Here is a 16,363-nt window from a genome sequence, read left to right as displayed (position 1 = left end):
GTTGCTTTCCCCAAAATAATGTAAGCTTTCTGAGGGTAGGAATTATTTCATTTTGTCTTTACATCCCAGCACTCAATGCAGTGTCTAGAACGTAGGAGGTGTGAAATTAACTGAAGTGAGACTAAGTCACTGTTTGTAGCCTCCATGTATTCACAAAGAAGTTAGAAGAGATGGTGAACAATACCTAAGCATGGTCTTTTCTTAGTTGACAAAAGAGAGATGGGAAGAAAAAACATGCAGAATCACCTTGGAGTAAGTGAGGATGAAGGAAGAGGTTTATTATTATCCTTTCTTCATCTGAGTCCACATTCCACAAGTGCTACAATTATGATTGTACATCATGCCCTTCCAAAAATAAGGGGCAAGAAGATTCCTTTCTCCCTAGTAATACGATGAGAGCCCTAATTATCATCATAATAACACATTTACACAGTAGAATGATTTCAGATTTACAAAGCACCTTTCTCACATCTCTGTGAGATATCACAAATAAGGAAACAGAGGCTAACTCCTACCTATGTAACCATGGGTAATGCACTTAACCAATCTGGATCTCAGTTTCATCACCTATAAAATCAAGGGTTTGCACTCAGTGAGCTCTGAGGTGTGTGTGTGTGTTTGTCCTTCATTGCCAAAGACCACACCATCAGAGAAATGATGACATGACTTACACTTGACTTTGTTTTGAGTAAAGGAGGGCTGTGCAGGTCACCAGCCTCACTTCTCCTCCAGAGCCATCTGAATCCAGTGACCAGATATTCATCAGGATGACTGGAGATGACCCAGGGTGAGGCAATTGGGGTTAAGTGACTTGCCCAAGGTCACACAGCTAGTGAGTATCAAGTATCTAAGGTGAGATTTGACTCAGGTCCTCCTGACTCCTGCACTGGTGCTCTATCCACTGCGTCACCTAGCTGCCCAACCTCTAAGGTACAATCTAGTTTTAAATCTATGACTTTTATATGCATAAATAAAGGGAGATAGGACAGTTACTACTGCCTACTTTGATGTAAAAGAATAATAATTTCAGTTTGTGTTGTATGGTGCTTTAAGTAACTAAGTATTTTCACATTTATTCTAGCATTTGAGTTGTGTCATGACTATTAAAAAAGTAATACAAATATTATTATCCCCATTTTTTTCAGATGAGGAAACTGGAACAAGAGATTAAGAGAGCTGCCTAAGGTCATGTGGGAGAGCTGGGATTTGAACCCAAATCCCCTGACTCCCACACCACACTACTGTTTCAATCCACCAAGCTCCTTTCTCTTCCAGTGACTGTTGATGGGAATTTAATTGGCATACTTCATATTGCAATTACAGCCATTTATCCATGAACTCATTCTCATAAAAATTCCACCAAATAGGCAACATTGTTTTACAATTTCATTTTTATTTCTACCTAATAAAAATGACACATAGCAGTGATCAGAAAGAAAAAAAAAACATAGAAACTACAAAATCAAAGATGCCAACAATTCCTTATACAGAAACAGGAAAACTAAAAGAAACTCTTATTTGGCAAGCAAATATTTCCTAAGGTCTTCTTAGAATAAGTTGTTTTCTTGACAAGATTAATTGTGTGACAAATGACATGAGATGGCCTTATGAAATTTCAGTCTGAAGCAATTTTACTGCTAATGCAAATTATAAATAATATGGGCCTTTTGTCAACTGCATTCCTCAATAATCTAATTGTATCAGACTAATGAGACCTGGGTTAGGAAATGCACTGAGGTTCCCATGCCCCAGGTCAAAGGAGGCTGAAAGCTTCACAGAGCAGATGTGCTTAGTCTCAAGAGGATGGCAGCTGTATCACTTGGTTGACCCAAATAGCTTCAGTTGTGGAGGGAGCCATGCACTTGACCTTTCAGCCAGAGGTAAAGTGCCACCCTGTTGGCTTACAGCAAAAAGGATGGGGAAGGGAGATAAACTCTTCATCTCACTCTGATTCCCTCTTGTTTGCTCTTAATTGTGTGAAAGAGCTTCCTGCCCAGTGAACTGTGAATATTATCAATACTATCAATTCATATGTGGTCAGATTCCAAAATGAATCCCTATGTTCATGTGCTTGTGTGTTTGTGAGCTGTCGTTGTTATGGTTGTTGATATCATGGGAATTTTTAGCAGCAATGAGATAACTAAAAATAATAGCTAGCAATTATATAGGGCTTACTATGTGCCAGGCTCTGTGCTAAGTACTTTATAAATATCATCTCATTTGATCCTTATAACAACCCTAGGAGGTAGGTGCTATCATGATCCCCATTTTACAGATGAGGAAAGTAGGTTAAACAAAGATTAAGTGACTTTCCTAGAGGTACACAGGCAGTAAATATCTGAGGACAGATTTAAACTCAGGTCTTCCTGACTCCAAGCTAGCTGTTCTACCCACTCTGCCATCTTGCTGCCCCACCACCACCACCACAACCACCAGAATGACCTCCTCCTCTTCCTCTTCCTTTGTGTTTTCCTGCTCATCACTTCTCCAAATCAGTATAATTTATTTTACCTTCAGATCTAAAGCCACACCATTCCACGTTGTGGCTGACTTCAGCTACTTCAACGATACCTTTGTACTATGAGTGGAGGAGAGACCCTTAAGTGAAAAATTCCATGTTTTAAAAGTAATACATGACATAAGCCCCCTAACCTTGAGGTTAGGATATATATGTGGGCAGAGATGTAATTCCCTACATCCTCAGCATGATGTAATGTAGGGGCAGGGCTTCATTAGGGCTTTATACTTAATGTCTTGGTTCATTTCCAAAGTCCAAATTCAGAACTTTTATTTCAAAGTCTCTCATAACTTTGCTTTTATGCTTCCATTTCAACACAGCTGAGAAAGCATTTTTTGTTTAACATAGGTCTTTCTCATCACTACGATTTGTGGTACCATGGGACAATAGAGTCCACCATCCCATGCCAACAAAGGCCTATTTCCTTCAGTAAACTTATTGGTGTTTTATCTAGGATATTTCTAAAGTCCCAAGAAAGATCCTTCCCATTTCCCCAGGGGAATGAAGAGTTCTCACAGTAAGCTTTCATTGTTGTTGTCCTTTTCTCATATTCAACTGAAATCCCTTTTCCTGACTTCTATTCTTTGCTCTATCCCTTTGCATCCTGCCAAATGATTCTTCCTCCCCTGAGGTGTTTACATCTTTCAAATATTTGTATGCTGTTATCATGTCCCCTCTTAGTCCATCACTTAGCCAAAATATACATTACATTGTGTTCCTTTAATCTCGCCACATAAATCAAGTCCTCCATTCTCCTAATCATTCTGCTGTCCTTCTATGAAGTCCCTCCAATTTGGCTTTGGGTTCTGAAGTGCCCAAAATGGAAGACAGATTTCCATGTGCAGCCTCACCACTGTCATGTTGAGACTCTATCACCTCCCAGGTCCTTAATATAATGCTTCTTCATTCTGCCAACCAAATTAGTATTGGTCTTTTGGGTTATTTTGCTTTTGTTTCTGCTATATCCCTCTCTTCCTGGAGGTCCAACCACATGCCTGAGTTGAAGAGTTTTTATTAAGTTGTTTTTAAGCAACCAGTAAGAACAGAAAGCCTCCTTTTTTTTTTTATTAAAGAAGAAAAAGGAGATTTTTTTCTTTTCCATTTTCTTGTAACATTGGGATTTTTTTTTCAAACTTTTTCCAGGGAAGTTGCATTAAGGATGAAACCAGACATGGAAAATTTCAGCCCCCTCAAAGGAATGTTTTAAGGACAGAAATGCAGGAGGCTACACTGGAAGGCCTTGCTGTAACCTTACCAAATACTCCTCCATAAGGCACAAAAGCAAGAATTGATTTTCTGATATGTATTTTCTATATTTAAAGTAAGACTGGATGGCTCCTCAGTGATTTGGAGGCATTCTTCTCCAGAAGCATCTGAGACTACTTTTTAACGATGTTCTTGAAAGAGAGAATTCTTCCCCTTCCTGATTGGTCCCAGTATTTTGAAATGACCTGACCTTGTATCTCTATCTGTCTTGATGCTAAAGAAGGGTGTGAATGCTAATCTGTGGGTGATCAACACTTCATTTTGGTTATTTCAGAGACATGGGGGTGTATATGTACTTGCTATGCCAACTTTTATAGTATTTCTTGGAAATTTCAAGGTTTTGGTTTTGGGGGAACTTGATTTGAAATATTTTCCACATTTATTTTCTCTCCCCCTGTGAGTAACACGTTTTCTAAGTTTAGTCAGATTCTTCTCTTCTATGTATTAGTTACTAGAACCAAGGATTTATGCAATGACCACCTAAAGCCTTGGTCATTTCGATTAACCTTCACTCTGAGCCTGGGCTCCCTAGTGAACTCAATGCAACCACGCTGCTCCTTCTGTGATTCTGCTTTGGACTCCATGGCTGCTGAATTTTTCTTGTTCAATTGAATCTCTTAAACTCTAAATTTCAATTAATATATATTAGGTTATAATATGTCATTAAAGCTTTAGAGCTAATGGCATCTGTAGGATAATAATTTTGGAAAGATTACTCAAATAAACAGGTATCTATTAAGTATTTACTATGTGCCAGGCACTTTTTGTTCAATCTTGGATCACAAATAATCCAACAGATTATCTGGATTGTACACAGACTAGTTGCCTATAGTGCTAATCAGAGATACATACAGGTAAGGGCATTTAGGATTTTGTCCAAAGCTCTGGCTTGTTGAGAATAATTCTTCTCCATTATTTTCCAAAGACTACCAGGTAAGGGAGTGGGATAAAGGATGGGCACAATTTAGACAAGGAGCAAGATAAGATGGTGTTCTCCCTTCTCATGGCATGCCCACTGTTGAATTCTGCACTACCTCCTTCTCTCTTCATTTCTACTGAATGAATGCAGTGCTGCCATGATTTCCACTTCATTGGTTTTTCTTTCAGCTGGGGAAACAAACAAACAAAACAACTAGTTATATCACCATGTTATTTTAACAGCAATCTCTTTTCTAGTTTTGGAATGAATGACTTGGAGATTAATCAAAAACAATTCTTTTCTTTGGGGTGATTTGAGTGAGTTCTTTTTAAAACTTTTGTTTTTGCAGTGACAAGAAAGAATGACTAAGGGTGAAGTGGTTCACAGGGTCTCTTGATCTGCTAAAGCAGTCAGACATACCATGAAAGTTTTCTATTGGCCGCTCCCCTAGCTCAAATGGGTAAACATCTAGTACTACATTCCAAAGTACTAAATGCTTTCCAAATATGGTTCTAGTCCTCTTAGAGCAATTTTGTTCCTCCTCTATTTGACTCAAGGATGAAAGTTTAATGTTTTGCAGCTCTAGGAAAGTAAATATTTTGCAGTGCTATCAAAATAATTTATACATTTTCAGGTATGTAACTCAAACCCGAAATCTAGGTCAAAGTTGTCACCCATCCTATATGTAGTAGACTTATGATACTTATCAGTTCACTGTATAGCTGAAATATATCTGTTTTGTTGTTTTGTCAAAGAAAATGTTAAAATGGAAAAGATCACTGAATTTGTCATCAAAAGACCTGTGTTCAAATGCCTCCCTACCTATGTTATTTATTTAATAGATGTGTGACTTAGGACAAATAACAACCTGGTGGTGCATCAGTTTCTTCATCTACAAAATGATTGAGTTAATGACATAGTCTCTAAGGTAATTTCGTGCTTTAAATCTGTAATCCTCAATCAAGGAATTTAGCTAGTAGGTGAAAGAGATTTCCTCAGCATTAATCATATGTAGAATATGTCTTGAATTGACAATTTTTTTTAATTTAACAAAGAAAATCAGCATAAACACACATACAAACCACAACCAAAAATATCTGCTGAAAACAAATTAAACAAAACAGCACCAAACACTACAAAGAGTTGATGCAAGTTTTGGAATTTATTCTTTGTTGAAAGACTCTATGTGAGTGGGGAGGGAGTGAAGGAGTGGGAATAAGATGGAATGGAATGGGATAAGTATTTAGATAATTCCTACTATGTACCAGAACAAGCCTGGAAGGTATTTGCTATCATCCCCATTTTACAGAAAAGGAAACTGAGGCAGAAAGAGGTTAAGAGATTTGCTCAGGGTCACACAACTAAGAAATGTCTACAGCCACATTTGTACTCAGGTGTTCCTGACTATATCCAGTGTTCTTTATCCACCATACTACCTATCTGCTTCTACTAATACTTTGTGGGTACCAAGTAACTGACATAGCTCCTTGCATTTAAACTGAATTTCTTCCCCCTTCATGTTGTCTTCCCTTAAGCAGATGCAGTCAATGGCAGAGGGGATGGAATGCTGTACTTGGAGTGAGAAAGCCCTGGGTTTCATTTTATTAGAAGTGTGGCCCTAAGCACAAAATTTAGCTTTTCTCATTTGTCAGATGGGTACTATCATGGTGGGGTACTTCCTTCCCCAGGCTGTTATAAGGGTCAGATGATATCACACTTACAAATGACTTTGCAAACTTTAATATTCGATAGAAATGCCCTTAATTATGATTACACTGTGTTCTAGCTTTGCCTTTTTCATTAGGCATCACTTCACACAAATCTTCCTCATATTTCTCTGAATTCCTTATTGCATAGTAACAGGGTACTTGTATGCACACTGCAACTGATTCAGGCTGATACCACTAACTGCAGGGAATGTAGTTTCTAACAACCCTTTTGTCTTTGGAAATTATACTGCCATGTTTTGTTTCGCTTTGTTTTGTTCTGTTTGGGGTGGGGATGGGGGTTCAGGTAGATCTTTTATTCCTGTCAATAACCTCTTTGGAATATAAACCCAGTAGTGGGTTCATTGGACCAAATGGGAATGAAGAGTTTTGTGCTTTTATTGTATAATACCATATTGCTTTCCAAAGCAGCCAGAGCCAAGTCACAACCTCACCACATGCCGTGCACTTTATTAAGTTCTGTGGACACAACCCCTGTCCTTAAGGAGTTTATAGATGAATAAGGAAATCAAGGTCCCAGTATGTGAAAAAAAGTTTAAAGATCATACATAAGGAAGACATACTGAAAAACACCAAACTGTAGAGAACCCCATGCATAATTGCAGAGCTGATGCTGGGAGGAATGAAGTTAGTGATATCAATGATGGTTCATGCTTACATATAATATTAAAGTCTCTTAATAATCAAATAATAATTCAGTAACGTAATATCTGCTGTATCCCCTGCAGGAGAAGGGTGATAAGTGCTAGTAATTAGGACGATCACCTGGGTTGTGTCAGTCCCTTCCCAAGCACAAGGAGGCAGAGCCTGAATCGAGATCTAAGCCATTACAAACCAAAGTCCAGACTGGTTTGAAACCAGGGTTTTTCTGAGTGTCAAAATTCAAGGAACTGAAAGATAGAAGCAAGAAGGCAAGGGCAGACTTAGAGTTCAAGTTAAGGATGTCAATACTACAGCAGACAGCCAGAGACAGGAAGGTCAGTGAACTGGACATTTGCTTGGCTGATTGACCCTTGAGAAGTTCTGTCTTTTGTCTCTCACCACTGAATTCTTCACCACTCCTGGCCTATGGGATATGACTGTTACTTGGCTTACTGAATGGTGGGAGCTTTGGAAGTGGATACTCCCTGGTAGAGGCAATTGGGACACTACTGTGCACAACGGTAGAACATGCTCCTTAAAGTATTTTTCCAGGAGAGGGTTATAAATTTGTACTGATCTAATGTTGGTTTCCCATATGCCCAAGGATTTTTTAAAATATATGGCCAATGGTGGACTAGAACAAAGTGAAGGTGATAGGGCCACCCTCACCCCAAACGAAATAAAACAGCAGCATAATTTGCAAAGATCAAATATATTATTTTGGCCTCACTCACATCTTACTCTAACCAGCCAAGGTAATCAGTTAAACACTATTAAGTTCATACTATAATATATAATAGTAGGTTAGGGGTTCAGGGAGATATCAAACTTAAAGTTTGCAAGGAGGACAGTGACATAGAAGATATATTACATATCTTGTTATACAACAAATACATTAGAGTGTTACAGAACAAAGTGAGATAATGTAAGCAAGGCTTTGCAAACCTTCAAATACTATAAAATATCTGTGATGGTGATAAGGAAGAGGAGATGAGGACTGAAGCAAAAGATCAGTACCAACCTGAGGGATGCAGAACAATTTCCTGCAAGTGACCTTGGGCTCACCTAACATACTGGTAAGTCATCAATGGACAATGCTGGGGAAGGATGTCACTCCATGCATAAGGGAACACCCAAAGCAAAAGAATCTACGCATCAGAGGGCAGTTCATGTTCAGATCTTCCAATCAAGCTGGAGTATAGAATGCAGAGGGGGGCAATATGATATTTTTGTAGGAAGTGAGAGTAGTGCTAGATTGTGGAAAATCTTTGAACGCAAAAAGAAAAAAAAAGATAAAAAAACGCTAAAAAAACAGGAAATTACTGAACGTTTCTGAGCAAATGTATGATACAAAAAAAGTTTATGCTTAAGGGAAATTATTCTGGCAGTGATATGAGGGCTAGACTGAATAGGGGAAAGAGTTATGGCAAGCAGGCTTGTTAGCATATCTTTGTTGGAAAGGAATTGGGAGGTGAGAGTTAACCTTCCTTAACTGTTAAAAGAGCAGCTGAGATTGTTGCAAGCAAAAAAGTTGTTGTACCGACCTGAGGCAGATGGGGTTAACTTTGCCTCCAAGTAGATTGATCTGGGACACCGCTGTGGGTCCTTTGGGAAAGAGGCATATAAAAGTAGCTTTTAAAACTTTGGCAAGGAGCTCCTGAGACCCCAGGGAAACTTGCTGACTGATTTTTAGCCTTCTGGTTGGTGGACTTTATTTTTTTCACCTAGACTGCTTTTAAGCCATCTTGAGATTACTTCTACCTGAGAGTACTATAATATGATTTCAGTAAAAAGGATTACTTGTACAAACCAGGGGTAGGGAACTTGTGGCCTCCAGGTCACATGTGGTCTTCTAGATCCTGGGCTGTGGCCTTTTGCCTGAGTCCAAATTTTACAGAACAAATCCTTTTATTAAGGGGATTTATTCTGAAAAGTTTGAATTCAGTCAAAGAAAAGCATTTGAGGACCTAGAGGACCATATGTGGACTAAAGGCTGCAGGTTCCTTGCCCTCCCCACCAGTAAACCCTTTAGCTCCTAGTTAGCCTAGTAGCAGATAGAGATTCCTGACATAATATAGCCACATGCAAGGCAGGGAGAAATAATGACTTCTGCTGCCTTAATATAGTGAAATAGAGGGAACAGAGAGATGAGGAATGATGCAAGAGAAATGCTGGAGAGTCATGAGCTACAGCATTTTAGAAATTATGTCTTAATCCTTCTGATTTAACCCTACAAACCTGAGAAGAAGAGGAGCTAGCTATCCTCTGGAGACTCAATGTATTTTTTTCTTTTTTTTTTTTAGTACATATGATGTTATTTCTTCAAATTTTTTTCTAAATTACATGTAAATAAAACTTTTTAAATATTCATTTTTGAAAATATTGAGTTTCAAATCCTTTCTCTCAACTTGAGAGAGAAAGCAATTTGATATAGATTATTAGATATGTAAAGTCATGCAAAATATTTCTACATTAGCCATGTTGCAAAAGAAAGCAGAAAAAAAGAAATAACAACAACAATAAAGTAAATGAAACTATATTTCAATTTGTATTCAGACTCCATCAATTCTTTCTCTGGAGATGGATAGCACTTTTTCTCACAAGTCCTTTGGAAGTATCTTGGATTGTTGTATTTCTGGGAATAGCCAAGTTATTCACAGTTGATCATTGTTTCAATTGTTCTGCCTATTTCACTTTGCATCAGTTCATGTAAGTCTTCCTAGCCAACCTAGTAATTCAGTGTAAGTTGTGAGAAGAATCCCCAAACCTTTGTGCTAGCTTTGCAAAGAATTCTAAAATACTTCATCTTATTTGTACTTCACCACCACCATTTGACTTATAATTATCCCCATTTATCAACTTTAAAGAAAACCCTAAAATCAAGGAGAATAAGTAGGCTGCCTCTAGTCACTTATCTAGTAAGTTATCAGAAATGAAATTAGAACCCAAGTCTTGTTGATTCTGACTTCAGCATTCCATCTACTAAATCATAATGACTCTTATACATATATCCACTGAACTATACTGACCTAGATCTTTTGGAGCTATCTATATATGGTTGGTCATCTACATACATAGGTAGTAATCATAATTTTAAAAATCATAGTTTCTGAGCCCAGACTTTTATTTTTTCTTTCACTTATTTTACATAGCAATGGGACTGAAGTTGAAAAGAAAAATACATATTAATGTTCCAAAAGATTGTTCTCCTTTCATTAAACCATAACACAATTATGGCTTCACAGTTGATAGAACTTTGGGCCTAAAGTCATGAAAACTTGAGTTCAGATCCCACCTCAGACACTAGTTATGTGACCCTGAACAAGTCACTTTACCTCTTCTGCCCGAGTTTCCTCAAATGTAAAATACAGATAATAAAAGCACCTACCTTTGAGGGTTGTTTTGATGACCAAATGAGAGATTGTGAAGCACTCAGCACAGTGCCTGGCACCTTTATGGTTCAGTTCAGTTATGTCTGACTCTTCATGACCCCATGAATTTTGTTCATGGGGTTTAGTTGGCAAAGATACTGGAGTGGTTTGCCATTTCCTTCTCCAGTAGATCACCTTTTGTCAGAACTCTCCACTATGACATATCGATCTTGGGTAATTCTGGATTGCATAGCTCATAGTTAATTGAGCTCTGCAAGTCACTCCACCACAATAAGGTAGTGATCCAGGAGGCATCTTGGCACATAATAAGTGTTTAATAAATGTCTAACTCTTCCTTCCTTCCTTTCTTCCTTTCTTCTCTCTTAACTCTTGACAGAGAGGTAATGTAAAATATGTGAAATGAGAAAAACTTTTAAATGTCGTAAATATGGGAATTTCTTTTGCTGACAGATCATTTTTATTATAAGATTTCATTTTTTTCTAGAGAAGGAATGAAGTAGAAGGGATAAAAAGTAAATGCTTCATAATTGATAACATTTAATTAAAAAGCCATAGCATATAATATTTTCTCAATTGCCCAACCCTCTTTCCCTGATAGGCTATATCTTACCAATTTTCCTTTGTAGTATTCTCATTTTTCTGATGATTTGGTTATCCAAATTCAGTTATTCCCTTACAAATCAAGGCTTAAGCAATGGTATGTTTATGTCACTCCTAATTACATGTATATCTTATTTATTTGTCCAAATTTTATATATATATATATATGTATATATATCTCAAATAAATGATGACAATTTTTCAATGACAAATTAGGAATCTATCATAAAACTGTCAGGGTCAGAGCCATATCCCAAAAGATAAGTGATTAAACACATAGACATTTTTCAAAAGAATTGCAAACTACAGGTGTCCATAAGAAAACATGCTTTAAAATATGAATAAGAGAAATCAAAATTACTAATTGCTCCTATGACTGCAGTTGAAGTCATCTGGTAGTATATGACTCACAAAAAAAAATCAATGATTATTACCCTAGGTCAAGACAGACTGAAGATGTGATTCAGCATCCATCAGAACCATAGCTCACAAGCCCTTTCCTTATAATTCTTTTACTATCCCAACTGAGAAAGGACACATTAGTTCTGAGCAAAAGTAGTTTAATTGAATAACCTAACAAATTAAATGATAAGAAAATGCTACACACCCACATCTCAAACAAAATTCTGTACCCTCAATCCCTCAGTTACCACCCAACCAATGAAGAGAATGCATACTCAGAAGATGGGTATGCCAGGGAAGACAATTGGAGGGAACATGTTCTAGCACACAAAGGCAGCAGGTGCGTATATTTAAGGATGTGTTCAGCCAGTAATTACACATCGGGAGAACTCACATCTGTTGTTGAACCAAAATTGCTTATTGCTGTACTTAATGTCTCTGCTTAAGCGGAGTATCCCCAATCTCCAGTGGGCATCTCTACTGGTCTAATGTCCCTTCTAATGGTCTTCCACTTCTTGGGAGACATCAGCTGCTCTCTACTACCATCTGCTGGAGGTGAGTGTTTGGCTAGTAAACAAAGGAAGTCTAAAGCTACTTTAGCAGAGCTATCTCACCTGGCCAGGCAATGTCAACAGAATGATCAAAATAAAATGGTCCATTATTTTGACAACTCTTTTCTTCATACAGATAAGGTCCTTGACCAATGCCAAATACCTGACTTAAGGTTAGAAAATTCTTATTAATGCTTGTTAAATATCAGATTGTCCTTCTATGGGGTCAAAATCCAATTCAGAAACTCCACCCAAAAAACTCACATAGGAGCTGTGTGGAAGCCATAATGTGGAGGTTCCCTCAAGCTCTGATTAGCATTTGAAATAACTTGGAGCAAAAAGAAAAGGGCTAGTCAGAGCTGTGTTAAACTTATACCTTTTTTTCTATATTCTTCCCTAATGACAAAGTCACTGGATATTAGTGTTCTTGAGATCACCAAAATATTGGTCTCTCAGTACTTCTTGAAGTCAATTTGATTTATATCAATTTCCCCAGATGTTGGCACTCTGGATTCCTAGCCAGGAGACTTTACTCATATCGAATCTCTCTGAATTGTTCCACTATTTCTGTTCTATGAGATGCTAGCTGAAAGAAAATTCACTGTCACACTACTGAATAAAGCAACTTGATTCTCTTTTTTTCTCTCTCTCTCATTATTTATATGCCACTCCCTTTCCCTGACTTCTTCTGTCTCCTTCTTCTACCTTCTCTCTTTCAATTATCTGACCACATATACCCCAAAAGGATGCATGTGTATACATATCAATAGGTGGGAGGTTTCCCACAGTTTCATTTTCCAGCCACTTGTCACTGGACTCCACTGAACATTTTGATCTATGAAATGCCAGATGGCAGCCATGCTTGTAGTATTTTCGTAGGGAAATAATTTGGGACAGATTTCTAGGGAATTCTCTGGCACGTGACAATGAAGAATTCTTTCTGGAAAGGTAGTCCTGGCTATTGCCCTTTGGTCTTTCTACCCTCCAATAAATCTTCTAGGGGGGCTAGGTGGCATAGTAGATAGCGTGTCCTTAAGTCAGAAGGATCTGAGTTCAAATCTGGCCTCAGATATTTAGTACCTGTGTGACCTTAGGCAAGTCTCTTAATTCTCTTTGCCTCAGTTTTCTCATCTATAAAATGGAGAAGGAAATGGCAAACCTCTCTAGTGTCTTTTCCAAGAAAACCCCTAAAGAGGGTCACAAAGAGTCAACTGAATAATAACGATGAGCAAGCAGGGTTCAAACTGTTAAGTTTTATTTGTTTGTTTTCTCTACTGGGCAGAGGGAAAAAAGGTAGAAACTGATTGCGCTATTTTAATGTCTTGGTGAATTAATCATATAAAGCCAAATTTCCTTCTCTGAATTAGAGTGGGGGACAAGGGGGAGATTCCCATGAAAATGCCTCAGGATCCTCTCTTAACCCACTAAGTACCTCAGATTTTCTGCAAACATAGAAGTTTGATGGAAATTTTTCCAACAGCTTAGCATTGCTGACTGGACATCTTTACATGACAAACACCAGATGGAAAAAATCAGTTGAGAGTCACACAAGCCTGGGATGATTTTACTCTTACATTGTCATATTCTGTTAATTATTAAAAAACAAAAATAAAGACCCACTATTGCTTCACAATAACATTTGTGTTAGCAGAATATAACACAGAAAATACTTTAGCTAAAAGTTTATGCTCTAATCTGCAGGGGCAACTTCAAAACACATTAACTGTCTGTATGATTTTTAAAGCAGCATTTGGGTTTCCAGTAATGCTTTTCACCACTATTCTATTTGCAGATTTCCTGCTTAACTGCTGTCTGCAAAAATATTGTAATAACATAGCTTTTTTGATTAACAAGCAACCAATAACCAAGAACGCATAGTGACTATCATCCCTATGTAAATACAAAGCTTATTTTTGCTCCCTAATAGCTGCACATAACAATGAAATGCTCTTGATAAGTTTCAAGAGGCTAAGACTAAGAAATCAATTTAGTGAATGCCCTTTTCAATGACCGCACAGCATGGCTACGGCTGTATCCTGACATGTTTGCATTGTTATTTGGCTGTAAACAAAATGAACAGATCTGTCATTGAAATTTAAACAGATAGAGATTGGTTACATAAACTGAAAGATTCTAAACCCAGTACAGTACAATCAACAGTCTGAAGAGGCTTGTATAGATAAACAAAGTTGGATTTCTTTTCCAGAGAAGGAGGATTAATTGTGAAAATCATAACCTTTGGCTTTTGTTACAAATTCTGAGGAATAAAAATAAAAGTGCAAAAAAAGTGAGACTTTAAAAAGATTAACATGAAGCAACGTCTAAATCTTTATTTATGGCATTAAACTATATATATTCACAGTGAGGGGCAGGTAGGGGTGATTGTTATCTTTATGTAGCAATAATGCAAATTCCATATACTTTTACCCTGCCAAAATTCCACCCTTTGATTCCTAAAAAAGCAGAAACTGTTTTCAAGGTGGGTAGCTAAAGAAAACATGCCTATTTAATGGAACAAAATAATATTTTTCAAATAACTATGTCAGGCTAACAGTACTTATCCATGCCTTTTCTTATAGGTGTTTCATCCTGAAATTCCATTTGAGAATGCCTTCATCCTTATTACAAATCAAGTACGAAAGGCTTAGATATCAATTTGTGCTTGTGTCAAACAGACATCTCTATAGGAATCTCCCACAAATTTTGACAAATGTTTCCAAATTCTTAGCAAGAAAAATAGACATATTGGAGGAGAGGAAGAGAAAGATCACATTCCTATTTATGTATCAGTGCATTCATTGCATTAGCTTAGCATGTATTTGTGATTATTAATAATAATCAGTGTAATTTGGTAGCTGAAATCTAAAGGAATAAAATTTATTTATGATTGCTTGTTGTCCTAAATGGTTTATATTTGTGATTAGACATAATTAATACAAAACTACCAGAGTTAAATTAATAAGTGTTTACTGTATCACCTAAGGAACAATTCTTCTGAAAAGGAAATATTTAACCCTGAGTCCTCAAATGAATTTTACAAAAACTTAGTAAATGAAAATTTTTAGACAAATATTTAAACTGAAGTCCAAATAATAGTCAGTGGTACAGAAGGAGCTAATTGAAACTCTACTTTTCCTCTTTCTTTAGTACTAAGAACTATCATATTAGAAATATTAAAAGCAAAAAATCTCACAAAGATAACTGATAAATAAAAGCTACACATTGATAAGCTAGATAAAAGACTTCCTGTAAAACCATGAAGGCCTCTTTTCCACAAATCACATAATCCTAAATTGCCATACACAATCTAATATGGATAATGACTTTAGCTCTCTAAGAAAAATCAGGACATTCCCTTCTGTTTAACTCATCACGTGATGCTCAAATTCTTAGTCTGAGACATGCATGACTCAGCCTTTGAGGGTGTTTCTCAGAAAAAAATTGAAGTCTGATACATATAACTTTAAAACAAGCAATATTACTTTATAATTTGTATGAGTATTTTGTATTTTCCTCTTCGTATACATATAATATCTCTCCCAATCCCAGTACTATGTAAACTCCTTGAGGGATTATTAGTATCCTGTGTTTTTACTCTTAGAACCCAATACATTGCCATTTATACAGTATGCAATGAGGAATACTTGGTGATTTCACTCCATTCAATCAATCCTATCTTCAGATTTATTCTATTTTTCTTTAATTATTTCATATATTTTAAAGGAAATAATTTCCCCTATATTGCAAATTATTCATAGCAGTATCTTTGTGGTAGCAAACAACTGGAAACTATCTCCATCAGTTGGTGAGAGAACTAAAGAGCCATGGTACATGAACATACTGTACAGTAAGAAATAACAAATAAGAAGCATTCAGAGAAACACAGGAAAATGTATATGAACTGATGGAAAGTATAGTTAAGTGCAACTAAAAGACCAAAATGCTAAATGACGGTGTTAATGTAAGTAAAGATAACATTAAAATTAAGTTGAATGTTGAATATTCTAGTTACACCAGATTTGGTTGTGAGTAATCAGTAACAGAATATACCTTGATTCTGTGGGCAAAGAGATGGGGACAATGCATGGAGAATATTTTGTTGTCAGACGCAGTCAATGTTACAAGCTCATTTTGCTTAATTCTCCCATATGGGAGAGTCTTATATTTGGGGTTATGGTGAAAGGAATATAACCATAAATGACTATAATGTAAAAACAAAAAGGTATTAATATAGCTTACTTTACAAAAATAAAGAATAGGTCTTACAATATCTATTGGATTTTTTATTCATGTTAATCTTTAGACTCTGTGTATGATAATACATGCATATACACACACATTTTGTT

General features: G+C 36.7%; 1 long non-coding RNA gene across 1 annotated transcript; it reads right to left on the bottom strand.

The window, feature by feature from the left end:
• Window positions 1-4,477: 4,477 nt before the first annotated feature.
• LOC140506218 (uncharacterized) lies at window positions 4,478-10,594 on the bottom strand. Its single transcript, XR_011967814.1, has 3 exons — window positions 10,461-10,594; window positions 8,617-8,677; window positions 4,478-4,891 (listed from the first exon to the last, which is right to left on the bottom strand). It is a non-coding gene; the product is annotated as an uncharacterized lncRNA (long non-coding RNA).
• Between the last annotated feature and the right edge of the window lie 5,769 nt (window positions 10,595-16,363).

Source organism: Notamacropus eugenii, chromosome 5 (genome assembly GCF_028372415.1).
Source record: "Notamacropus eugenii isolate mMacEug1 chromosome 5, mMacEug1.pri_v2, whole genome shotgun sequence".
NCBI classification, from domain to species: domain Eukaryota; kingdom Metazoa; phylum Chordata; class Mammalia; order Diprotodontia; family Macropodidae; genus Notamacropus; species Notamacropus eugenii.
Note: the sequence above shows the minus strand (reverse complement) of the source record. Positions and strands in the feature narration are given on the sequence as shown.